Source organism: Sciurus vulgaris (assembly GCF_902686455.1).
Source record: "Sciurus vulgaris genome assembly, chromosome: 3".
NCBI classification, from domain to species: Eukaryota; Metazoa; Chordata; class Mammalia; order Rodentia; family Sciuridae; genus Sciurus; species Sciurus vulgaris.
In genome coordinates, this window is record NC_136463.1 from 164,277,530 (window position 1) to 164,304,446 (window position 26,917).

Here is a 26,917-nt window from a genome sequence, read left to right on the forward strand (position 1 = left end):
ATAAAAATAAGAATTGAAAAGCAACAGAGAGAATTAACAAAATCAAAGTTGATATTTTGATAAGTTTAACAAAATTGACAAGCTTGCCAACAGATTAAAAAGAGGAAAATCAAACTACTAAAATCAGGAGTTAAAGAGAGTGCATCACCATTAAACTTACAGAAATAAAAATAAAGGAGAATTCACAAGCAATTAACAGTATACCCCAAACTAAATAATTGACCGTAAAATGAACGAGTCCCAGAAATACAACTTAAAGAAACAGAAAATCAGTAGAGATGTATAAAAATGGATTTTTTTAAATTCCCACAAAGAAAAATCTAGACCCAGATGTCTTCGCTGGTAAATTATCTGAATATTCATTGAAGTATTAATATCAATTCTTCAAAAAACTTCCCAGAATATAGGCAAGGTAGGAACGTTTCTCAGTTAATCTACAAGGCCAATAATAACCAAAGAAAGATTACACAGGAAAAGAAAACTACAGAACAAAATCCCTTATGAATAAAGATGCAAACATGCAGAAAAAATATTAGCATGTTAAATCCAGCAATTCGAAAATAGGATTATACATCATGGCCAATTATGATTGATCCCAGGAATATAACATTAGCATAATATCCAAAAATCAATTAATGTAATTCATCATATTAAGAAAATAAAGGACAAAATCCATGTAATCACTTTAATTCATGGAGAAAAATCATTTGACAAAATATAACACTCTCTTGTGAGGGGGGAAAAACACTAAATAAACTGGGATTATAATGGAGCTAACTCAACCTGGAAAGAGTATCTTTGAAAAACCTATGATGAACTTCATACTTACTGATGAAAGATTGAATACCACTCTCCCCACCAGAAAACGCACAAGGCACACACATCCATTCTTGCCATTTGTATTAAATATTATACTGGAAGGTCTAGTCAGGGCAATTGCATTTTTTAAGAAAGTTATTTGGTCTGGAAATTCAGATTAAAACAAAGAATAAAAGACCATTTTTAGATGATATGATCTTGTAAAAAGAAACCAAAGGAATACACACACCCATACATGCGCACACACAGACACACAACTATCAGAATTTCTAAATATGTTCATTAAGATTGCAGAAAATAAAACACTATATGAAAATAAATTCCATTTTTATACAAGCAATAAAATTTTTAAAACAAAATTAAAATAATTTCATTAACAGTAGCATCAAAATTGATAAATTTTAAAAGAAGTGCAAGATGCATATACTGAAAGCTAAATTAGAATAGATTTATGAAAAAAATTGAAGATCTAAGTAAATAGAAAGATGTCTTATGTTCTCAAATTGAGATACTCTATTTTTAGGATGAAAATACTTCTCAAATTATGTACAGACTCAGTGCAATTCCTATCAGAATTTCAGAAGACTTTCTTATGGAAATTGATAAATTGATATTAAAATTCAAATAGAAGTTCAAAGAACCCATAATAGTCAAAACAATCTTCAAAAAACTTTTACAGGATTCACACTTCCTGATTTTACTACTTACTTCAAAGCCACAACAATTAAGATAGTATGGTAATGGCATAATAGATATATATTGATAAGCAGAATATATATGACAGTCCAAAAATAAAATAAATCCATAAGTTTTTGGTCAATTGATTTTTTTTGCCAGGGTATCAAGAAGAGTTGAGAAAGTTTTTTTCCAAAAAATAGTTGGGAACAATACAAATGAAATGTAAAAGAATAAAATTAGGTCTCTCTCTCTCTCTCTCTCTCTCTCTCTCTCTCTCTCTCTCTCTCTCTCTCTCTCTCTCTCTCTCTCTACTTCTCTCCGTCTCACCCCTCAACCCACAGCACCATCATATAGAGGAAAATTCAATAATATTGGGTCAAAGATAAAAATATAAGATCTCAAACTATAGAAGAGAAGAAAACATAGAGATAAATCTTCATGACTTTAAGTTACATTTCTTTCTTTAAATACCCTCAATTTAAAAATTGAATTCGAATATTTACTTTTTCTTATAAAACAATCACATCAAGAGTTCTACAGCTGGTATTCTTACTCTGCAATTAAACATATTTTCTTTTTCAGATTTAAGAATCAGGATGTCATTTTACACTTCTTTTCATAAGGTAATGGTATCTGGAGATTTCCATTTCTCTCTAATATAAACTAACTATTGGTGAAATTTTAAAATTTTGCTCTTAAATTATGTTTATTTTTTGTTTTTGATGTGATGAGAAACAGTAACAGCAACAAGAATTCATGTTGTGCTTTGGCTCTGAGATTACTAAATTGTACTACTGATCACCTCAATGACCTCAACTTCTTTGTTCTCCATTGAAAAGGAGATATGGAAAAAAATACTAGATACAGTTTCTTTGGGAATCTTCAATTTTGTTATATTGATGTTTTCTTGGTGCATATAAAGGCACTTGATGTAAAAATATTTGTTTAATAAAGGTGTCTAATCCATGCTATATTCCCAAGATAAAGTTGACCTTCTTTATGAGTGCAGAAAAACTTCATTTGAAATAGAAAAAAATGAAAAAGAAAAGCACACTGAAATACAACTGAAATCAATATTCATTGATTTCTGGAACACCATATTCAAAGAGCAATAAATAGAGGCAGATCCTAAAAGAAGTGGCCATAGACACTAATCACAGAGGTCATCCATGTACAAGGTAATGCAGTTGCAAGTCTTTCAGGAACATTTGCATAATCAGGTGGTAGGAACTTCATCAAGGCAGTGTTTCAGTACACAAGACAATAATCTTCCATCACCATTGAAATCATTAAAAGCTATAAACAACTGCATTAAAATATGTAGTTTTAGATAATGTTCAATCAAAATATTTATTCATGAGAAAGAATACTTCGACAACAGACTCACAAAAATTTTTCTTTTCTGTTTTGGTCCTGACAGCAGTTTGCTGTTATATCCCTATTATGATAAAATGTATGACATTTGAAGTAATTGTCTACATTAGCTGAATATTCTTTTCCCAGTAATTTAATTTACAATTGGAAAGGCACCACCACTTTTCTAGTCTAGGCAAGTCATCCACTTAGTTGGATTGTGTTAATGAAGAGAACAAACATCATTGACGACTTATGTACCACCCATGACAGTCACTGTTAATCAATTGTTATGTAATCTGCCCAGTAACATTATGGAGCAGGTGTTGGTACTCTGATTTTACAGAAGAGGAAACTGAGGCTCAGGGACTCAAACATTCTGTCCAATGAGGGGCAGCTAGCCAAACAGCAAGATTTAGGCTCCAGTTATTTCTGATTCCAAATTTTTTTCTGTCCATATTATTTTTTTACATAGTGACTTCTAAATGTTTGCATTCAAGGGACAGCAAATGTGAGTATGGAAGTTACAATTCCAGTCTAATTCTACTAAACCTAATGGATGACATCCCCACCCCCCCACCCTGGGATCCAGAGGGTATTACTGTTTCTACTTTTATAATGCTTTCTTTCAGTGCATCTAGTGTTACTTCATTGAAGTAGTCCACAAGAGGCTGCTCTACATATCATGGTACTCTGGTGAGTGATAAGAAGTAGAATAGACTGATAAGAAATCTTCATATCCAAAATTTCTAAATGAACGAATACTCAAAAGGTAATCTTTCTACCACCACAATGTTATTTCCCTCTGTGATAGATACACTAGTTACAGACTAGGATTGAACCTGAATTGTAGCAGAGACAGAAAGGGCATTTCCCTGAGAAAGAAGGTAGGCTTGCCAAAGTAAGCATGGGGACTTGGCAGTAAGAATTCATTCTGTTAGAAAACTGAGGACTCATTTTAGAACTGCCAGTCAAATCTTATTGTAATAAACTGCAGTGCTTTTCATGATCTCTTACTGATGCTGTTTTAGCCCCCCTTTCTAGCTTTTGCTACCCCCATTCATTTATTCAGTGATCCAGACATTTAGAAGTACCAACTATGTGCCTAACCTAAACTAGGCATAGGAGATACAAAGATGAGGAAGAAATGACCCTGTTTTCATGGAACTTGAGCAAAGTAAAGGAATATTGTTCTAATAAAGCAAAAACATATGAAACCTGACTTGGCTTGAGAAAAGCTTCCTTGAGAGAACAATGTCCAATCTATGCATATCCTAGAGTAGGAAAGAGAGAAATGTTCAAGCAGACAGAGCACCAGCACAGAGACCTAGTGGGGGGAGGAGGAGGAAAGGTATTGAGAATTAAGATCAGTACAAGAAGGACAAAAAGGCAAGTTGGAACCCAAACACTGGAAACAGCAGACCATGTTCAAGTTTACCTATTAAGGATTTGAGTCTTGATCTCAAGAACAATTTACATTTAGGAGTCACTTTAGATTTTAAGATGCAGAGGAGTATGATTGGTTTCACTTACTCCATAAGTGAGACATAGCTGGAATGGATGTGGGGTACCCAATTATGAAACTAAATAACCTATCAGAGAAAGTAATTTTGACCTAATCAGTGTCTTGATAGTCATTTTATGATACTTTATTTTTACACAATATACATAAAACATTGTGGCCAGAACAAAACATAACAGAAAGTAAATAATACATAAATAAATCCTTGTCTCCTTAAAGATGAGAAAACTGCGGTCTAGAAAGAAGAAATCTCCGCCTCAAGTATTTACTACAAAATCCAGAGTAGAACTCAGAAATATTGGTTCTAAGTCCAGTAACATCTTCACTAATCTAAGAAGATTCAGGATAAATGTTTTATTTGAGGGTGAATAAAACCTGAAGAGTTGAGCTCAAAATATAATAATGATGTCTTTGCTGAAGACATTATGCTACATTCATTGGAGATGCAAAGTATGACCAATAAAAATTAATATCCCACCCCAAACACCAGAAAGAATACCAAACAAACAAAGGTAAGACTTGGATAATCATTGCCCTTTCTCTTAATTAAAATCTTAGTACAAAACAGATATCATACTTATGCGGGCAATTGAGAGGTTTAATAAAGAGTGTTGCTCAAATTATGGGCAGGAAATAAGCAAAACTACAGGGAATAGCAGGGTATCCCAGGGCTAGCAATAACTGCTGGCCATTTGCATCCCCTGGTCTGAGATAAGAAAAGATAGTTCCTTTCGAATTTGAAGCAGCCCCAGGCAGCTAGCCAATATGAAGGGAGGGATTCAAATAATAACTATAGGTGCCCATTCACCTACTAGAGTCTCCCATTGGCTAAACACAACTGGAAGACAGAAGTCCTCTTGATGTAGCTCATATAAGGTAATTTCCAGGTGCACAGGGGGTAAATAAGAGTGATGAGTGGATTTGGTGGGGTAGAGTGAAGGGCAAACATAAAAAGTACAGTTTTCCTTAAAAATCAATAAATCAGAAGTCATGGCGGCTGTAATTTATATAATCAAAGCATGTGTATTTTTTCTGTTTGATATGTTTATTAATGTCTAGGAATTATTTTTTAGTCTACATGTGGGAAAATATACATAATACTGCTTTGACCAAGATCAGAGATCACCTAGGGCAGGAGAAAACATGCAGTTTGGAAGATACTTTGGCCTTTGAAAATGAATGAGAATTTACTACTCACATTTTCAAATTGTGAGAAAAGGGTCATCTGTATATCCTGATACAAACAGGAAAGCACACATGGAATTGTCCATTAGCGTATAATATTCTACTGAAAGTTAGGCATAAGTAAAATCAGGCAAACATTCTGCCAAAAACTTAGCTCAATCCCTTGATCTATCTATTGAAGCTTTTAAATACACCCAACATTGGCTCTGTGAAAATACTGAGATGCAAACCAGATTCCCTAAAAGCAATAAGAAAGCTGCATGGTGAATGAAAATTGTATCCAAATAATTGGATAAGTGATGTGTCAAAATAAGATGCTTAAATTATAGCATTTAGAAAATACTAAACAACATAAAGATTGAGTAAGAAATAACCTAAGGATTGTGGTTTATAATTCAAGAAATAGGAAATCCCTCCATTAAGAGTAATTCTTAGTAGGTTAATCACATTTGTCCAACATATTTAGAGGAGCCCAAGCATCCACCCAGAGCCTTCATCTCCTCTCTTCTCAAAATCTTCTACCCTTAGTTGGAAATGTGTTTACTAAGGGGTACTGCCAATTTCAAGAAGCAAGTCGTCACCATTTACAACACTGTTAATATGCTCAAATTCATAGCTAAATTGTAGAACTAAGATTCAAACCCAGTCCTTAGCTTTAATTACAGACCTCTTTCACCATGTGCATCTATTTTCTCTTTTCAGACATATTGAAAATGAACATAACACAAGAAAATTTTCTTAAAACTAAAGCACTTAATATATTAAAGTTCTCTGCCCTAAAAAATACTTCCACAGGATTTTCTCTTAAAGTATTAATTCATGGCTTTGACTAATTCAATTCTTATTCATAAGACAAGCTATATTTATTTTGTGAGAATGCTTTAACTGTTATATGTTATTGAGGACTTCTTTTTGTAATAACTGTCTTGGACATAGGAATGCAATATTTAATACAAGTACTGTAATGGTACAGTGCAACTTGAAGGAAAAAGAGAATAAAATTATACAATCATTGACTTAATTATATGTTAGACATTTTAATTAAATACCCTTCAGTTTTTCTCAGACTGGTTGGGTCACCTAAAATGAACTGTGTGCTAGACTTCATCTATGAGGGTAGTATATCTCATTGTAGACAGTTTATCTCAGAGCCAACAGGTCAGGAAAAACAACACACACACACAAAAAAAATCAGAGCAATTAGGCTGATATAAGCTATGAATTAAAAAGTGAAGAAATTGAGTTTTCTATTTCTTAAGCAATCACATAGTTTATAAATTCATTGGGATGTAGAGAAATAAATTATATTGCCTAGTTTTATATAATGTTCATAAGAGTTAATTGAATTGTACAGCAAAATATTGATGTAGCTGTCAGGGAACTTACTAAGAAGACATTTTCCATGTGATCTCATTTGTTTTTTAATTTTACTGCCAAAATTATACATAACAAGTTCTCCTCACTTAAAAAGGGAATGAGCACAAATAAATCTGTTATGGCTAAAAACTAAAGTTTCAGACATTTATATTTCTTCTATTGCAACATTTGTGATAATATTAAGTTGGAATCTAGCAGACAGGGATGTGTCTTAATTTGTTTATAGCTTCAACTAAGTAGTTTTAAATTTATTCTGTCTATTAAGATAATGAAGAAAATCAGAATTAAGAATGAATGAATGACTAAACTGCTAAAAAACAAACATCAAATAAATGAAAATATCTTCTATGCATATCAAGTGATTTGTTAATGGTGAATCTAATACCTAATTTAGTTTAAATATTTTTTAAAATACTGCTGAGGGTCTGTATTAACCTAATTCAAATCACAGTTCACACTTGGAATTAACAAAACATCATTTTAAAATATTCTATATATCACACTTTAATTGCTTAAACTTTTCAGATAATTTACTAATTATTTATTTGGCAAGTATCTTCTACACAAAGTGTAAAGTGTTAGATCATGAGAGATACAAACCAAAAAAGACATGATTTTCCTGTTTGATCTTGCCATAAATAAATAAGTTCAATTCAATTCAAGTGAATGGTATTCATTAAGTGCCTATTTTAAGCAATTAGTAAAGTGGGCTACCCATCAGAAAATGAATAAAATAGAAATTTCTTTCCAACAAGTTACTTTGTACTTCAATGAGACAAAAAAGTAAACAGATAATTGGACTATAATTAGATAAGTGATCTTTTTGAAATATATATTTTAAAAAGAAAGTGAAACAGAAGGAGAAACTAAATTCTGAAAGAATTATGTAGTTCACAGGTTCATGAGGAAACAGAAGTGAAATTAAGAATCTGGTTATTTTTAGAAAGGATTCCCTGTGTTAGAAGTCACAGAAACCAAAATGCTTATTGAAGAAAGGCTAGTGGGAAAAGAATTTTAAAAATAAGATTAACAGCCACACTTCTAAAAGGTTCATCAAAGGACTGTTTTATGAGAGCAAAAATGCAAGTCACTGAGAGTGAATACATATTTGTAAGACATGTAACCTATGAAAAGCTTGCAGCCAAGGTATCCAAATTAGTTCTGCAGTTCAATAAGGAAAAGAAGGAATACCCAATAGAAAAATGACCAAGAAAATTGAATGCATATGCTAAAAAGTAGGATATCCAAATAATCATTAAACACATGAAAATGCATGCAACCTAATTAAAAATCAGAAAATTGCAAAATAAAACCACAATGAGAGTCAACTATACACCTACTATATAAACCTATGGTAGCAGAAATACGGATCAACGGCAAGTCTTGAAATGGTAAATATATATCAGTATAACTACTTTGGTGGGAACATTGTCATTATGTAAAGGGTATCCTATGACCAGAAATTAAATTCTTAGATACATATGTAACAAGTCATGTGTATCAAAAGACATACAAAAATAGCTATAGCACCATCAGTCATAATAGACCAAATCTTGAAATAATTGTTCAGATGGGCCTGATGATACATTCAGTTCAGGAGACTGAGGCAGGAGGATTGCAAATTCAAAGACAGCTTCACAAAGGGAGCTTTTGCAACTTAGGCTCTAAGCAACTTAGCCAGATCCTGTCTCAAAATAAAAAAATATAAAAAGGGTTAGGGATGTGACTGTGTTGTTAAGAGCCTCTGTATTCAATCCTTGGTACCAAAAAATAAAAAATAAAGATAAATGTTCATCAGCAGTACAAATGATAAAAGAATAATTTTATAAATAAATAATGACCCTTCAGTTGATGAAGTTGATGAATGGATAAAGAAACTGTGGCATATATATACAATGGAATATTACTCCGCCATGAAGAATGACAAAATTATGGCATTTGCAGGCAAATGGATGAAATTGGAGGATATCATGCTAAGTGAGATAAGCCAATCTCAAAAAACTAAAGGACGAATGATCTCTCTGATAAGCAGATGAGCACATATAAGGGGGGAGTGTAGGAGGGGTTAGTGTTAGGGTTAGGGTTAGGTTTAGGGTTAGGGATAAGGACAGTGGTAAGAATGGAGGAAGAAAGGGCTGTATAGAGGGAAAAGAGGGGTGGGAGGGGTGGGGGGGAAGGGAAAAATAACAGAATGAATCAAACAACATTGCCCTATGTAAATTTATGATTTTTAATTAAAATAAAATAAAAAAATAATAATAAATAAATAATGAAATACTATACAACACTAAAATTAATGAAAATTTATGACATGAATGAAAATTTTTTAAAAATCTAGGAAAGGAAATTAAGACAGAAAATACATAAGATTTGATTGTTATAAACTGTAATAACAGACAAATTAAAATACAGTGTTAAAAATAAGAATAGTGGTTATTTTGGCAGGAGAAGGATGAAAGTGATTGGCAAAAATGAGCATAGGACTTAATAAAGCTGGTTCCATTAATTTCCCTAAATTGTGCACTTTGGGGTAATTTAAATTATATTTATGGTTAGTGCACTTTGTATATTTCTTATATTTCACAGCTATTAGAAAAAGGCAAACTCATGCTTAACACCAGTCTTCCTCATACAAACTATAATCCTTCCAGTTTGATATGACTTTTTGTTCCTGTACCTATTAAAATGCTGGGTATTCTCTACTTTCTGTCATAGAACAAAGCTCATAATTTGGTTGGCATTCAGCAATTGCTGAATAATAAAATCATGATGGTAATAATTCAATCATCATACTCTTTGCTAAGGCTAACATAAAAAACAGTCTATCAAGAAAAAATTTCAAAGTAAGTTAAAGATTCTCTTGATAATTAGACAAAATCATACTACACGCAAATAGCATTATCAATTATTTATTGTTAATTATTTGCAAATTTATTGAAGATACATTACAAATTTCATCACAGATATAGGCTTGAGCTCTCATTTTATTTTATTTTATTTTATTTTATTTTTGTGAACAGGGGACTAGGCAGATTTATTTATATAACTTGAAGGTTTGCAATCAAACTTGAGTTTGAAGTCTAACTCCATGCCACAGTATCATTATCTGCAAAAATGCAGGAATTATTTTTCTATGTTCAAGAGCTACCTCATTTTAATAAACTAAATTTTATTTCACTTTGTCTCAGCAACTGTCTCCAACCTTGCTTTTTATTTCAAACTTCAGCTTGCTTGTTGTTTCAGAAACTTTTTGGTGTTACTTTACATGAACAAGGGTTTAGTGACACATGACTAGCAAAGTCAACCCTGAATTTAATTTTCTTCAATTTCATGTGAACACTTACTTGAGAATAATGGGATATACATTTCAGTATGGTAAGTTATTTTGTGTTTTTAAGATAGTCTTTAAATAGACTGGTGAGTTCACATTTTTTTCATTATCATTGCTGAATTATAAGCAATTCTGTAATCAGATGCTGTTCCTAAGAAGGTCTCATCACTTGGGGTGTCTGAAGTTTCCAATTGTGGGTGCTTGGGCTTGTCCTTTGGATTGTCCCTCACCAGTTATGAAGTCACCATGTTCTCTGTCCTGTGGACTTTTCCCCAGCTCACTTCTATCATCTCTCCTATTAAACTCCTGCTTTTCTTAGAATGGTTCACTCCTCTTATGGGAACTTCAAGACTCCTTACAGAGATCTTTTCCTCTCTTCTTTTTCATTCCCCTTGATTTTTAATCCACATGCTGGGTGTCTTGTTCTCTTTTTTTAAGTATGTTATAATAATTTTCTATATTTCTTAGTAAAGAAAAATATCACAGCACTAAAATCATGTTAATTCTGGGAGAGATTATATGAATATATTTATATCTTTATACATTTATATCTACCCTAGAATAAAACCTTGAATACAGAAAACACTAAGTAAATATTGAAAAAACTCTCTGCATATGTAATTTTATACAACTGTAAAGGTATAATTTTATAAAACTATAAAAATGAATATTAATGAATGCTTTCTATGTATCAGTCAGTATTCTAAGTATCTGTACATGTATTAATCACCTAATACTTTATACAGTCACAATTAGATAACTACAATTTTGCTATTGTTTTTTTCATGTGAGGAACTAGAGGTCTGGAGAGATTAAAGAATCTTCAGAAAGTCAGAGATTTTAGGCTACCATGACAAGGTTCAAATCCAGATTGATTATCTTCAAACCTGAATTTTTTATATACTACTCTTGTCCTTTCTAATTTGAGCTATAAACAATGTATTTATCCAAAGGATATTCTGTACTTTTTATAGAAAGGAGTACCCTTCCTGATATCTCAGCGAAGGTGGAAGAAGAAATCCTCTGACGAAAGTCAGATAGCAGAGTTTGAATCTGTTTGCAATCCTGAAGACAAGGTCCCTTAAACTTTGTCACTGAAAGAATAAAATCAAATAAACACCCTAAATTTGTAATGACTAGTGAATGAAGTGATTTTACAGTACTAAAAATATGGTTGATTCAATTTCTGGTGACATGAACTATTTTCCCCTTGGCTTGGTTCTAGAGCCACAAACTGTACCAACAGTTGTATACCACCTTTCAAAATGTAAATTAAATGAAATAGTGCAGATCATTCCCAATTATTGGAGCCTTTTAGCTTAAATATATTTTATACTAGCTTAATGGTAGCAGTGGTAATAAAAGACAAATTTATTGAACTATAATTATCTTTGCAAGGAAGAGAGATCAGAAAGCAGGTAAGCACACATAAAAACATACATATGTATAATTAGGGTATTTAAGTTTTCTTGTAGTAAGATAGTACTATGAGTTCATTGTATACATATTTATCATACCAAAATACAGAACATGGAATATGAAAGTTTTCTAAGACCTTTACCTTCAAAGACATTCACCATTTCACAGGTGACTATTATTCCATTTGTAATTTTAGTTTGTTTGCAAATACTAGAACTACAGATATTAATATAATATAATGAATATAATATTGCTATCAATTATTGAGTTAATGACAGTAAATATTACTAAATTAGCATTTTAGGCTTTATTGGTATACTATTAATACTAATATTATTACTATTAATTCTATACAAAGGGACTTATATGTACTCTTTTATAACTTATTTTTTCATTTCATATAGTTATCTACCAGTGTTAGTATATTATTCTACTTTATATAATTCTACTTTATAAAATTCCTGTTCATATTACATTTTTCTACTATATGAACAGCAAAATTCTACAATTTATTATTGATCAACCTTTGTTCTCTTTCCTTTTACGTTGTTAGATATAGTGCTATAATAAACATTTCATACATATCATATACACAATTTTCTGAAAGTAGAAATATTAGGTCAAAAAATTTAAAACCTCATGATTAAAAGATATTATAAAATCCCTTCCCATTAATTATATCTATTTTTATTCTCTATTCTTAATAGGTCTATTTTTGAAAAAAGTCTATATTCTAACTAGCCAAGACAAGATAGCAAAGATGATTCTACCAAAACTTTCAGCTGGGTTCCTAAAAAATCAACCTAAGTTACCTTTAACAACCAGTTTGTGCTATATAGAACTTATTGAATGATCAACCCTTTATCTCTTAGTCTAACAGCACCCATAATCTTTTAATATCCTATAACTCAAAAACTTAATTGTAAGATATCATGAAAAACTTAAATGTTACTATTAATCATAAAGCAAATAAATATCATCACACAAGCCTCAGTTTAGATAATGTATCTTCATACCTGCTAAGCATCCTTTTACAAAGTGTATATGTGTGTGTGTGTGTGTGTGTATGTGTGTATGTGTATGAAGGTATGAACATGATATATATCAGAGCAACAGGCATACGCACAGTAACTTAATCAACAATTGCCACCTTTCATAACTGGGTTCAGATGCAAAATTATTTATTTAATTTATAGATAAATAGATGAAACTAATTATAGTCTAATAGATATGAATCTAAGGACGTATAGTGGATTGTTCATTAATGATTGCTCTAAATCTTGTAGAGTTATAAAAGTATAATCACTTTCTCTTCAGGTCATCAATCATAAAGAAAATCAGCTCCTCATATAAAAGGAATTTAACACAGACCTAGTATCCTCAGTTTAAACAAAATAGGCAAGAAAGAATAATATATTTGAGGTGGTGTTTTAATAAACCTTTTAAGGGTATGGTGAGCAATCATTTTTTTCAGGTAATGGCTATTCACTCTTATAATTGCCACATGTTATTAAGGGGTTCCTAGTTTTTCATGGTTATTTTCTAAAAGCAAGAGCCTCAGAGTTCACCCAGTGAAGACAGACTGGCAATCCTTCACATACCACAATTCAGCAAATGAGTCCTTGACAGGGTTTTATCTCATGATAAATAGTAAAAATTCATTCCTTACATTCAAAAATAAGCTGAAAGATTATATTACCCTTGTGCAAAGTTAAAAATGTTTCTGGCATCCACTGCTCACAGAGCAAGGGTTTCAAAGTCCCGCATGAGTTTATGTTGACTGAGTAGACATTTTCTACAAACCAGTCATTGAAACAAAAAAAAAAAAAAGGTTGGCGGTGAGGGAGGTAGGATTGTGCTATGATCAGCCAAACTATCCTCAGCACATAGGTTTTGGAAGACAAAACGCAAGTAAGCAGCTTGTGATAGAATGCTTTTCTAGAAGGTTCTAGGGTCTTTGGCAATGTTTCTGTGCCACAGAAAAATGAGCAAGAGTGTTACCACTGACACATTAAAAAACAAAAGAGGAAACAAATAAAGATACACTCTTTCTGGATGGCAGTGTATGACAATTCATGTAACAACATCACATATTATCAGGGTACAAATCACATTATATCTGGCAAAATCACAAGGTTCTTTCTGTCTTCTGACTGGTCAATGTTAACCATGTCAAGGAGAGTTCTGCTTCAGTCTAAATAACTTTATAGCTTAAAAAGACACAAGTCCTCATGGAGGGGCTCTTCCAAACACCACACTCCTACAAATTTGTTCTCTGCTTCTGGGGACAGGGTCTAGCATTTGGGGTAATTCTTTGCAAATGAGCACTGACTGCTGCTGATTCTGTAAACATCTGCATTCCTTGTATCTTTGAAGCTGAATTCAACCTTACATTTCCAGGGAAATTAAGAATATATGTATGTATTTAAGGGGCTGTCAGTTCTGGGGCTTTCACATGCAACATTAATGCTCACAGGCAGCAACCATCTAACAATTAGGAGGCAATTCACCCGGCAAACTTCAGCTTTCGTTAGACTTAGAAAGATATTTGTAACTTACTTATGAACTTAACTTACAGTCAAGAATTGACTGTATAACAGCCTAGCAAAAGTTTTTCAAAGAACAATTATGGTATTAAGACATGAATGCCTAGAAGATAAAAATAGGTGATTTTTTTTCAATGAAGGACAAGCCACTGAATGAGCCACTGCATGCCCCCCGTCTTTTTAAAAAGGAGAATTTTATCACATAAGGAGACCATATTTACATACCTGTAGAAAAACAGATGTTTACAACTTCCAGCTTTAGAACTAGATTACATACATAGCAATTAATTCACTTAAGTACAAATTGTTAAATATTTATATACTCATATAAAATATCTGCTTCCCTTAAAATATACTGTATGTTTAATTTTTAAGAAACAAGGAGAAAATTCAAGGAGATTTTTATTTGCTTGTTAAATGTGGCAATATTGTTCAAATGATGTTAAAATTAAAGTAATAAATGCAGATTCTGAGCAAAGAAATTGAGAAATAAAGATGACTATAAAATAATATTTTATGAGAGCATTTGCATACTTTGGCATAGTAAAATGGCATATGTGGGTATTAGAATAGGGCTTTTTTATTAAAGACTATCATTATGAAAGAAAATAGCTGCAGTTTTTCAAAGCACTACTGACTTCCTAGAAGAATAGTTATATTTTCCACAAAATGAATTCATATGACACTGTCTTAAAAACCTGAAGGAATAACTATCTCAATAGTGACCTAAGAAATTTTATGAAGAATTCTGATATTTCTAAAGGTGAAACAGTATCCTGGGTATAAGTAGTAACATGGCAGAGAAATGAATGAATACATTTATAAATATATAGTCGGATAAGTTTTATAGAGTAGGTACAAGAACAAGACTTCGTAAGTCTTGACCAATCATCTATATGTCAATCAGTCTTACATGCTCATTTGTCACATGAGAATTTACACTAGAAACACACACACCATAGGTGCTCTCCATCAACTGATGAACAAACGAATGCAGTTAACACTTCTGTGATTGACTGCATAATAGTTATCTTAATATCATTTGTGTTTATACTAATAGGAGTCATCAAGATAAAGCAGCGGTACATGGAGAGAACATAAGAGATGCCCTTTGAATAATAAATGAGTGTATGGATATATAGATATCAAATCATGCCAAACAAACCTAATTGCTTCTTCTGATAGAATTACAAGATTAATGGATAAAGGGCTTTGGTACAAGAAGTATATTTAGGTTTTCATAAAGTGCCTAATTCAATTTTTCATAAAATCTGTCTTCCAAAATTAGTTCAAATTGGCTTGAAAATGATTATCCTCAGATGGTCTGAAAACCATTTAAAGAGCTATAAAAAAGGGGGGAATGATAAACAGCAAGAGGAAGAAATTGGGGGAAGAAATCAGATGTCACCAACGTTTATTTAGGTCTCAAATTTTAGAATCTTCATTACTAACATGAAAAGTGAAATTCAAAAATGACACTAACTTGGAAGGCATCCTGAACACAGGATCAGTAAAACAATCAACCGGATGTAAAATAAAACAGAAAAGATTGTACAAGAGATTGCCCATTCTAAAAAGGCAAGTGTGTGTTAAAAGTTTCTTTGGATTTATTACAAGAATACAGTGTCAGGTGATCCTGGAAAAATAGGTTGACAGATCAAGTTTTCACAATCCCATATTACTACATTACTGAATGGCTTTAAAACAGTATGCACAGATTTTTATTCAATTCAATACTGACAAATCCATAAGCAGAAAGTGGTCCAGGATAGCTTAACCCAAAGTCTGATTACCAATATGGTACTCCAAATATGACAATATATATCCTTACAGAGAGATTTTATATTTCATTTTTTGTCTTTTCTATATAAATGATTCACAGGGAAAAAACTTCATTTTAACCCAGCCATTCTTTGACAATGAACACACTTAAAGGTCTTTTCTCCTTTATGAGTTCAGTTAAAGTGTATGTAGAGAACACCACCTACACAAAAGATAATCACGAAGGTAAATCTTCTGCAAATCACTTTTGGATTACCCATGGCACGATGCTCCCTCTTCATCCATACAAATAATTGAGAGTCGATTGTACACACATATAAGGAAAGATAAATAGGAAGACAAATGACTTCCTTGAGAAGATTATTACTTTACTCCACTTTATCCTCTTCTATCGGACAACTAGACAAATTAGGGGGAATTCAGAGCACTGAAACAAAAACGATAAAGGCAATAAAATTATCCACTTATGAGAATGAATTTAATAAGCTAACCCATAGAGTGTATCTGACAGCTATGCATGAGCTAGAACAGGCGACACCCAGCTAGAGACTGAAAATCTGCAGGGGAAAAAATTATTTTCATGGGATAAGAGCAATTTCCCTCTTATTCAAATTCTCAGATGAAGAAAATTAAATTAGAGAAAACACTATTGCATAATTATTGTGAACAAATTTGATTTAGAATTATTTCTCAATAATTACAGAAATATTTCTGAAGGGCTGAAGAACCAGCTCTTGATTATCCATTGGAAAAGACATTAAAGGAAGATATTAGCAAAAGTCACAGGGATTTTGAAAGTAGATAGACCTAGGTTTGAATCCTAGCTCTGTCACTTATACAAAGTATATGGGTGTGGCCAAATGTTTTCATTTCAAAAATGGAGAGAATAAATCTAACCTCAAATGTTTAAAAAAAAATGAGGCATTCACAAAAGATTTAAATAATACTGAGTAAGGAAAAGTCACTATTAGTTTTGAAATAAGTAAAGAATGCTTATATTTTCTATAAGGTTAGCCTAATTTTTTTTCCCTATCATCCCTAGTGGGGAGAAAAAGCATATTCAGGATCATGAAGTCCTAAGTTGGAAAACTGCTTCCTCGTTTACAGGCAATATGACCTGGCTTATTTATTTGAAATCTGAGTCTCACATGGTATTTTCCATTTGTAAAACTATAGGAATGCTGTGCAGGTCAGTAGATTACAAGGCACAATGATTGACAGGTAGTGAATACAGAATCAATAGGCATCTTCCTTTACCCCCATTTGTATTTTCCCTAAAATATCTGCTTTTACTACCAGGGGATATGTTTCTGCCTGTGTTTTATTCCACATTCTACCAGTTTAAGATTATCAAATAAGACAGTGTATGTGAGACTACTTCAAGTAAAAGTTAATGAAAGATTATTATTGGCTTAAGTCTTTCTGCATGTGTGTTGTTCTCAGAGATAAAAGGCTTTATGTAGTTCATTCTGTTCAGCGCTGAATACAAATGGGTGGTGAGCAAAAGTATTTGATAATAGATGACAACCAGGAATAGACAAAACCTCTGTGTTCTTAATCTTGACCCTTTCAGTTTGGTGTTAGTATCAAGAACCTGAAACCTGACTGAGAAGTGGGGAAATGGACAGCTAGATCTTAAATATTTATTTTTGACAGATATGAACATCTTTAGAGCAAAAACTATAAAATAATATGAAATTAAAATTCTTCATTTAAATATAAAACTGGAAACTTTAAGAGATAAGACTCCCTCTTTTCAGGAAATGAATTAAATGTCCTTTTATAACAATACCATCAATTAATATTTATTGAAGACTGAGTATGTTGTTTTGACATTTAAAGGAGCTAATACATGAACAACATTTAGAACATGTTTAAGATATGACCCAAATAATTAAAACTATTACTAGTATGGCTATCTTTTTAAATATTTTTTAGTTGTCAATGGATCTTTATTTTATTTATTTATTTATATGCGGTGCTGAGGATCGAATCCAGATCCTCACACATGCCAGGCAAACACTCTACACTGAGCCACAACCCCAACCCCTAGTACTGCTACCTTGTCATCAATATCTTTTACCAAGATCATTCAGTTCTAAAGAGAAGGGATGTCACTTTTTCATAAGAAAATACAAAAGCCCATCTAGTTGATACCTATTGTGTCTAACCAGAACTACACTTTTGAGAACATCCCCAGTCTTCTCTTCCCTAATGCATCGATTCAGTTATGACAGAAATCACTACCAGTGCCTCAGTTGACTAGGCCAAAGATCAATTAGACTACTCTAAAATGAATTATGGGATTGAATATTTTTTCAAAAGTCAGTAAAAGAGCATAGAAGTGATTGGCAGTCATATTTTCCATTATGTGGGGAAGAAAAACATAAAATGTTAGTGTACAAAAGGAAGATAATGAAGCCAATTCCAAGGAAGAAAAAGAAACAAGATGAATACAACATTCAGATAGTCTTCACCTTTCGGATACTTTACTAAGGCCCTATCACATCTCTCCACTCCAAAAAAAAAAAAAAAAAAAAATTGCCCTTGTATTCAATGAAGTAAATTTATGTCACCACAAAGAAATCCATTCTTGCTCTAGCTAGTTTAGGCCTACTTCATTTTATGGATAAAATAACTAAATAAGGCCTAGAGTGGCTACATGCCTTTCCTAATACAGGACAAACATTTAGGCAGCTGATGTGGAACCAAAGATAAAATTAATTTGCCTACATTGTTAGTATCTTACTTTTAGAGGATTTCTAATAAAACTCCTGTACTGTGGAGAGGACCAAGTAGAAAAAGAAGGAGAAGGATAAAAATTAAAGCAATAACTTCCCCTTCTCTTCCAACTTAGAAATTTTGAAGAAAAGAGATGGTAGGCAGAATAATCCTAGAAGATTCTTTGAGCCTAATGCAAAGTATCTACATAAGAGAATACCTTTAACAAAGACAGAGGGCTAGGGTGTAGGAGCCAAACAGTCTGTTTGCATTCTAGATAAAGTTACTGGGAGGCTTCCAACTGTCTCAAACAGAGTCTGGTACAGATGATGCACCCTAATTCTAACATCTGTCTCAGGACAGTCACATCAACTTCTATTCTCGAGGAAAGATGTGTATGTATATGCATCATTGATATGAAGCATTTGTCAGTCATTTTGACTACAGCCATCAATACAAGAATGGAGTCTGTAAGCAAGACATTGATCTCTTATGGCATTTGCACATACACAAAAACCTTCACAAAAGGCCATCCGAAAATACACTATTCCATAATAATGTGCCACACTGTTTTCTATGTGGCTTACGGACTTAAGAACATTCTCAGAAACATAGCAAATAAACCCAGAAAAACAAAATTATTTTTACTGCCAGTAGTAGACTCTCTGTATACATAAATTTATACAAACTATTGAGTATTATCTATAATAACATTACTAATGACACCAATTTCCAAACTACCTTCTTATAGTTATAATGCTACCATCAGTCTTCATTTCCATACCACATCACATCATGGTTCCTGGCACGTAGTAAGTGCTTAACAAATGTTTGGTGAATTAATAAAATCTATTAACAATCCTCACCCTGCTGGGTTTCTCTGTGACACTTCCAGCAGCTCAGCACTCTACACAGTCCAAACAGCTTGAGAGGTGAAAATTTGCACTCTAGTGAAAAGAGGTACAAACAGGGGCCAGGAGACAAGGTTTCTAGTCTTAGATCTGTCCAGACATTCGCACTAACTTTCCTTATCTATAAAACATGCTTGCTGCACCTGACATTCCTCAAAGCTAGATTCTTAAAACATTCGACTGTTTTGTTTTGATTTGTTTTGTTTTGTTTTAAGACTAGGAAGCTGTCATGGGTACCTTTTAATAGCAGTAAACAGTCAGAATCCTAGCTTTACCATTTACTTGTGGACTTGGACGGTTCATTTAACCTCTCTACCTCTCTTCAGTTCCTTCTTACATTTAATACCAAAGAGTAAAAACACTTACTTCCTAGAATTGTTAAGAGAGATGAAGCAAATAATGTGTGCATAGCACCAGGCACAGTGCCTAGTACTAAGTTCTCAAAACCATAATTTGGTAGTATTATTCTTACTTGTTTATAAAGTTATTAAATATCAATTCTCTAATCTTAGCCTAAGAACAAGTGGAGGCTGCTCCATCTAACTAGAATATGGCAGGAAAAGGTCATCAAGAGTACTAAACTCTAGCTTTACCATATCATGGACAAACCAAATAACAGCACCAAGGTATTATTGAACTGTGTGTCTTTGGACACTTCAATAGTCATCAAATTCATTTATATGAGGTCGCGAGTGGAATTCTAAATAACATTAAAGGAGGCCTGGATGACTATGGTTATGGGAGGGAGACATAGATTTTAAAGCTATAACAACACTACTGGAGGAATGGGTTATACAAAGGATATATTAACCTATATATCCATATAGGTTCCCTATATGGATATATAGGGAACCTATATCCCATCCAAGGCACTACCCATATCAAGAGGTGGAACAGAGACACAGATGTGCTGTGAACATTTAAATGCCACAAAAGCCGTGAATGGTAGAAACAAGATTGAACACTGGCTGGTAGTTTCTGAATGAGGGCTAAGAGTTTCAGGGTCCAATTATCAACTTTTCTCTGGCTGGTACAGGTCCATCTCAAGAAATACCATTGCCGTGAAGCCAGCAATAAACATGGCAGTTCTGATAGGGAACTCTAAAATCTAACAAATAAAAAGGTGTGTGGTTCATAGGATTAGTTAAATGACAGCTTTTAGTAACTGAATTATGAGCAGGTTGATTTAACTAACGTAACAGGATCCTTTCTTTTAAGAATGTTTGCTTGAAAATTTATTGAAGACATCATAATTTTCTTACAGTCTTTAGAACAAATTCCAGAAAATAATATAGAAAACCTTTACTGATTCCTCTATTCTACACAGATTTTTCTCTCTTGTCTTTTAATATTTTTTTTTGCCCTTGTCCAGTACATAAAGCACAAGATGACCCTGGAGGTGATCTAATAACATAAGATTGTCACTGTATATAAGAGGGAACTGAAATTGCTAATATTAAAAAAGATAGTTTCCTGAAAATTCCCTACTTTTTAATTTATTTCTCTTTATAAATTTATTAAATTATTCATTTGACCCAAAGCACTAGATTTCTAAGAGAGGAAATGAAAAAATATGGTTGGCATCAACCAGGGAGTTCAGGGTGGTTTCCTAGAATATTCTACAAATATGTTTCCATATGTTTTTCCACATGATTGACCAGACTTCTTTGATAATTTAATTTCACACATCTGAGTAACCACCACCTCTCTCATCAGTTATTGAAACGATGTCCTTCCTCAATCCCTGTCCCTCTTCAGTCCATTCATAGAAACCAGAATTATCTTTTCAAAGCATAAATCTAATTGTTTTCCTTTCTTGCCATAATATCAAAAGGTTTTCTGACCTTACTTCAAAAATCCACACCCTAATCAACAGTCCCCTTCACTACCGCTCCTGCCCAAAGTCCAGCTTGATCCTGGTTTAGTGCTTGCACATGAGCTACTCCCTCCATGTGGACTGTTCTTCACATCTTCAGACAGCTGATTCTTTCTTGCCTGCCCAGTTACACCTTAAATCTGATCCTCCAAAGGCTTTTCCTGGACCTTTAATCTAATTAGCTTATACCCATTACTCTATTTGACTTCACATGGCACTTGTGGCTCTAGAACTGTGCTTTTGTTTCCATATTTTCTGGATCTCCTCACCTTATCCTGGGATTTGAGCTTCCTATGAGAAGGGAAACTGGCCATTTTGGTCACATTCATTCATAGTCATGAATAGCATACCTGGTAAATTGGAATGTCTTCACAAATACCTGTTGCAAATTAATGAAAATGTATGTTCATTTTTGTAAAGTATTACTAGGTATCTGAGTTCAACAGAAAGAAAAGGGTTATATACCAAGTATTATATTAAATAGTAATATACCTGCAACACTTAGGATACCAGTTTAATTCATTTTAATGGGGATATAGAATAAAGAATACTTGAGGGCTGGGGATATAACTCCGATAGTAGAGTGCTTGCACAAGGCCCTGGGTTCAATCCCCATCACCACAAAAAAAATAAAGAAAGAAAGAATTCTCTTTTAAATCTGTCATACTATTGCAAATTCAAATGTGTGGTTGATTAGATAGTTTTTACTTTTTAAAAAAATCAAACAGGAATATTTCCTTCCAGTACATTATTTATTACACTATTTGCTTGAACAGAACGGACAAGGTTGGATTGTGGCATGTTCCAATCAATTCTGTACTAACAAACATATAACAAAAATGATTGCCCAACAATAGTGTATTATAATTTAAGTTATGTTGCTTTTTTCTGGGTCTTTTACAATAATCATAAGAAATCAGAAGCAGTCATTATATACTGCAAGTTCAAGGAAACAAAACTAAAGCAAAAACCCAAAAAAACAACAAAAATATGCTTCATACCAGTCTAAATAGAATTAAAAATAAATTTCTGAAAATAACAATAATAAAACTGGTTTCCATTTGCTATTAATAATTTGCATGTGTATCAGTTTTAGCAGTACTTGACAAAGAAAAGCAAACAAAAATAAATTAGAATAAAAAATTAGAGGTTAAAATATAAATACTGACTTGATTTAATATTTCATATTAGTTTTAAAAGCCCTATTTTTATGACTAAATAATGCACATGTTTAAAAAATTTATAGTTACAAAGTATATAAATCAAATGAATATTTGGGGATTATTGTTCACACATTGGAGAAGAAAATCCCAGTAAATACTGTTGTACTGATGATTGGTTAGTTTTGTCTTCCTGGCTGAATTGCCCATTTTTAATTTTAAGGAATATCGTCTTTGCTTCATTATATATCTGTTTCATCCAGGTGAAGATACCATGTGAATCTTACACAGTTTAAGCCTAATTCAATTTTTTCTGAAATCTCTTCCCTGAGAACAAGTTTCTTAGAGCAACCTAGCAAGAGATCTGCTTATAAAACTTCTACAGACCTTCTGTATTAAGTTTGCTAAATACGAGTGTTTAAAGCTATGTCCTTCCTGGTTAACCATATTTGCAGCCTTCAGTGTTTCAGAACCTGCATTCAGATGAATGACATCTTTAGAACACAAGGCCTGGTCAACAGTCAGTCAATCCAAAAGGAATGACATATTGATTTACTTTACTGAAAATGCATCCTATGAAAACTTCTCTAAAGATAATACCCTTTAAGAAACTTAAGCAAAAGGCAATGCAATTTAAAAGAAATATTAAAGTTATAAACCCATTATTTGTAATCACGGCTATTACATCAGCTATTCAATGCCTATTATACTATATTTCTTGAAATCTCTTTGACATGTAACAATTTTAGTAATTCTCCCTTACTCCCAAGATAGAAACTTTTACTGCTCTATTTCTCCAGAGGTTTCCAGCTGTCAACAGCCTCTATAGCTCCCTGGAGCTTCAGTCATTGTGAACTCAAGCTGGTCTACCTTTTAGAAGCAGCTAACCTTGGAACCCAATGCCAGTGCTTTTAGTTCCCCAAAATGGATTCTCTTCCTCTGACCCTGAAATATTATTGCCTGGAAGCTCACCAAAACAGTCATGCACCTCAGTTCCCAGTCCTCAGTGCTTTTTCTGAAGTATATTCATATCTTAGAAACAAAAGAAGAATAAAACACTGGTACACCAGTCATATCCCCAGAAATCCTGATTTAATTCTGGTGTCAGTCCACCCCAGATGTGTGTGTGTGTGTGTTTTTAAAGTGCACAATGCTTTCGCCAGCATCTTGACTGATTGATTATTAAAAGAATGATTTATCGAAAGGTAACACTAACTCTCAGGCTTTGTTTCTTCCTTCTTTCCATAATTTTCAGTGATTTATTCCAATAGTTAAAATTGAGTGAATATGATGGCATATGTAATGTTTCTTTGCTGACAATCCTGCCCCAAATTAATACCACATTGGTCTTATGTTGTCTTGGGCATTCCCACCCTTTTGGGTGTGTTTAATAAATTGACTTTAAAATCAGGTATTCAGTTCTCAGTAGGAGTTCATAACTATTATTTTCCCCTAAAACCGATGAAGATATTTGCATTCAAATGTGTTTAAGTGTCTAAAACAAAGAAAAAGAAAATGTAAAAAAACAATGTGTTTTCCTTGGTGTGAAGAGAAGGAAAAGGAAGTAAAAGAGAATGAGGTAAAGAAATATAAAAGGAGAGAGAGAGAGCGAGCGAGAGAGAGAGAGAGAGAGAGAGAGAGAGAGAGAGAGAGACTAAGATTGTGGCAGATGATGTGGCAGGTCCACTCTCTTTCCAAAATTCAAGTATGCAATTATAATTTATTTTTTGAAATAAATTTAAATTATCTTAACCTGAACTTAAATTCTGATTTCAGCCCTGCTTCCACCCGGGCTCAGATGGTTACGTGGTTACCCACATTCACACTCACTGGCTTTTTCTTGGAGATTCATCTACTATCCATGAAACCCGAAGGAACCATCAGGGACTGAGGTGGAGCAAACTGACAAGCAGTACTGTAACCACTAACCCTTACCTCCACCCATGGCTTCCATGCCATTTCACATGTCCTCTGTATGGTGACATACTCCCTCCTGTTGAGAGTAACTAGACTACCTGAAAGGGGGAATTGACAAGGGATTAAAAATATTGGATCAAAAATTCGTTAAAATCCAAAAGTCAAGCCAGATCTATCTGTAAATGCATGCATTTTAAAAAGACTGAAAAACATTAAACAAAATATTAAGAGTTGCTAAGTTTAAATTGGAAGAGTAGAAGTGATTTTTAAAAATTATTTTTGTCTTCTCATTTGCCCAGTTTTTTAATGAACTTGATTTACTTTGTAATAAGAAAACAATTTTAAAGCATATTTTAAAAGTTAATGAAGTAAAGCAAAATGTATTAAATGATCTACTCAGAACCCCAGACTGTGGTCTCACTCTCTAGACTAGTAAAAGAACACTGGCAAGTCAAGCCTCATCCCTCTCATGCTTTCTCACTCCATACTTGTATGAAGGTCCCACATGTGACATTCTTTCCAGTTCCACTTCATTTGAGGAACCTCTGTGACCTTGGGAAAATGATGACAACTCTAGGTCACAGGTGGAAAGTTATTAGTGAAATCCTATGGGAAATACATTTCTTTCATAAAACCATCTAATTATGACCAGTGTGTGTACATAATTTTCACATATTTTATGAAGAACATGTTAAGTGGTTCAATTTAAATGCTATTAGAGAAATATACATCACTATTAGAATTGTAGAACAGGACCGAGAAACTATTCACGTAAAGAAAAGAGTTTTATTTACACATCAGCTATTACACTGCCTTGTTTAATACTGTTCTTTCTCGGGATTCACAAGTTAATCTTAGGGATATAGAATGAAATACTTTCTGTTTCCTGGAAATTGGATCTATAGCAACATTTTTTTCCCTATTATATAGCTGACATTCATGAAAACATATGGGGGAAAACTTTGAAGAGAGAAGTAATCATTCCAATTTTTTCTGACTTATGCCTCCTCACAGATCAGAAGTAAAGAGAAACCATACTGTTTCTAGGAAGATCATTTTAAAATTCATTTAAATATATTTAGATTTAACTAACAGCAATCTGGTCTGCTTATTATTATGGACCTCTATGGCTAATATAGTAGGGTATACTTCTTGCTTGAATGATTGAATAGATTATATATATGTGGAGTGAAATGATAATAATTTTATAACATTAATGTATAAACTTACTATAAGTGAAACAAAGGGAAACTTTACAGCAACAACCTCTAGGATATTTAATATGTCTGTCCATTTGGCTTGTTCAACTACCTGCTGAGGAGCTAGGTAGGCTTTCTTTTCCCTTCTGTATGGAAAATTTCTCTATACCTTGTTCTAATCCAGAAAACAGGATCCATGACTTCAAAACAGAGCCTCTCAAAGGATATCTGAGGGCACAACCTAGTAGAAAACACATGCAGAGGGCTTATGTAAAAAGAAAAGTATAACAATTTAGATTCTGCTTATCAAGTACTTACCACTGCACTTAGTGCTTTTAAGAATATTAGGTCATGTAAACTTAATGAAAGCCTTATGAGGTAGATATTTTTGCCTTTGTTTTATAGATGCATAAAAAGTTAGACAATTATTTTTCTCCATGCTTGTGGAAAAAGGAAAACAGAAATGGAACTCAGAATGTACAAGATGAACCTAACCAAATTCATTCAACTTGTCTGTGATGTGCTGTGCAGTGGGGTGAGACAAGTACATCTCAAAAAATTATATTGGGAGATTAACCGCAAAAATATTAAGAAGCCACCCTGCCTGGGTTTGAATCTTGGCTCTGGCATTCATAAGCTTTGAAATCTCAGTCAAGCTGTATAATTTGGTTGTATTTCAATCCTCTCATTTGTAAAATGGGGTAAAAGATAGTTCTCACTTCAGAGTGTTCGGTAATTATGAGTTAACTGTGTCATATATCCAATAGTCAATACAATATTATAAATACATAAGTATTTTATCTTGTTATCATGCCATTAGATTGCCATTCTTAGAATTGTAGAACAGGACAGTTGCATTTTAATTCTGATATATCAGAAAAAAATATGTGTTTCCAGAAAAAGCAACTATGAATGTTATCACCGTATTACCTAACAGTGAAATGAGCTGGTTCAATTTCAAATTTAGCAATTGAAAAATAAGACTCATTAGTCCACAAACAAAACTCGTTAAATTGATGAGAATGTATAAATATCACGCAGATTAATCATTAACTTTAAATGTTTGTGAAATAAATGCATCGTTGAGTATTTTACTTTCTTTAAAATAAGATAGGAAATAG

At 32.9% G+C, this 26,917-nt stretch overlaps 1 protein-coding gene across 1 annotated transcript in view; it reads right to left on the bottom strand.

The window, feature by feature from the left end:
• ERBB4 (erb-b2 receptor tyrosine kinase 4) overlaps positions 1-26,917 on the bottom strand; it is a 1,167,248-nt gene that overhangs the window by 717,985 nt on the left and 422,346 nt on the right.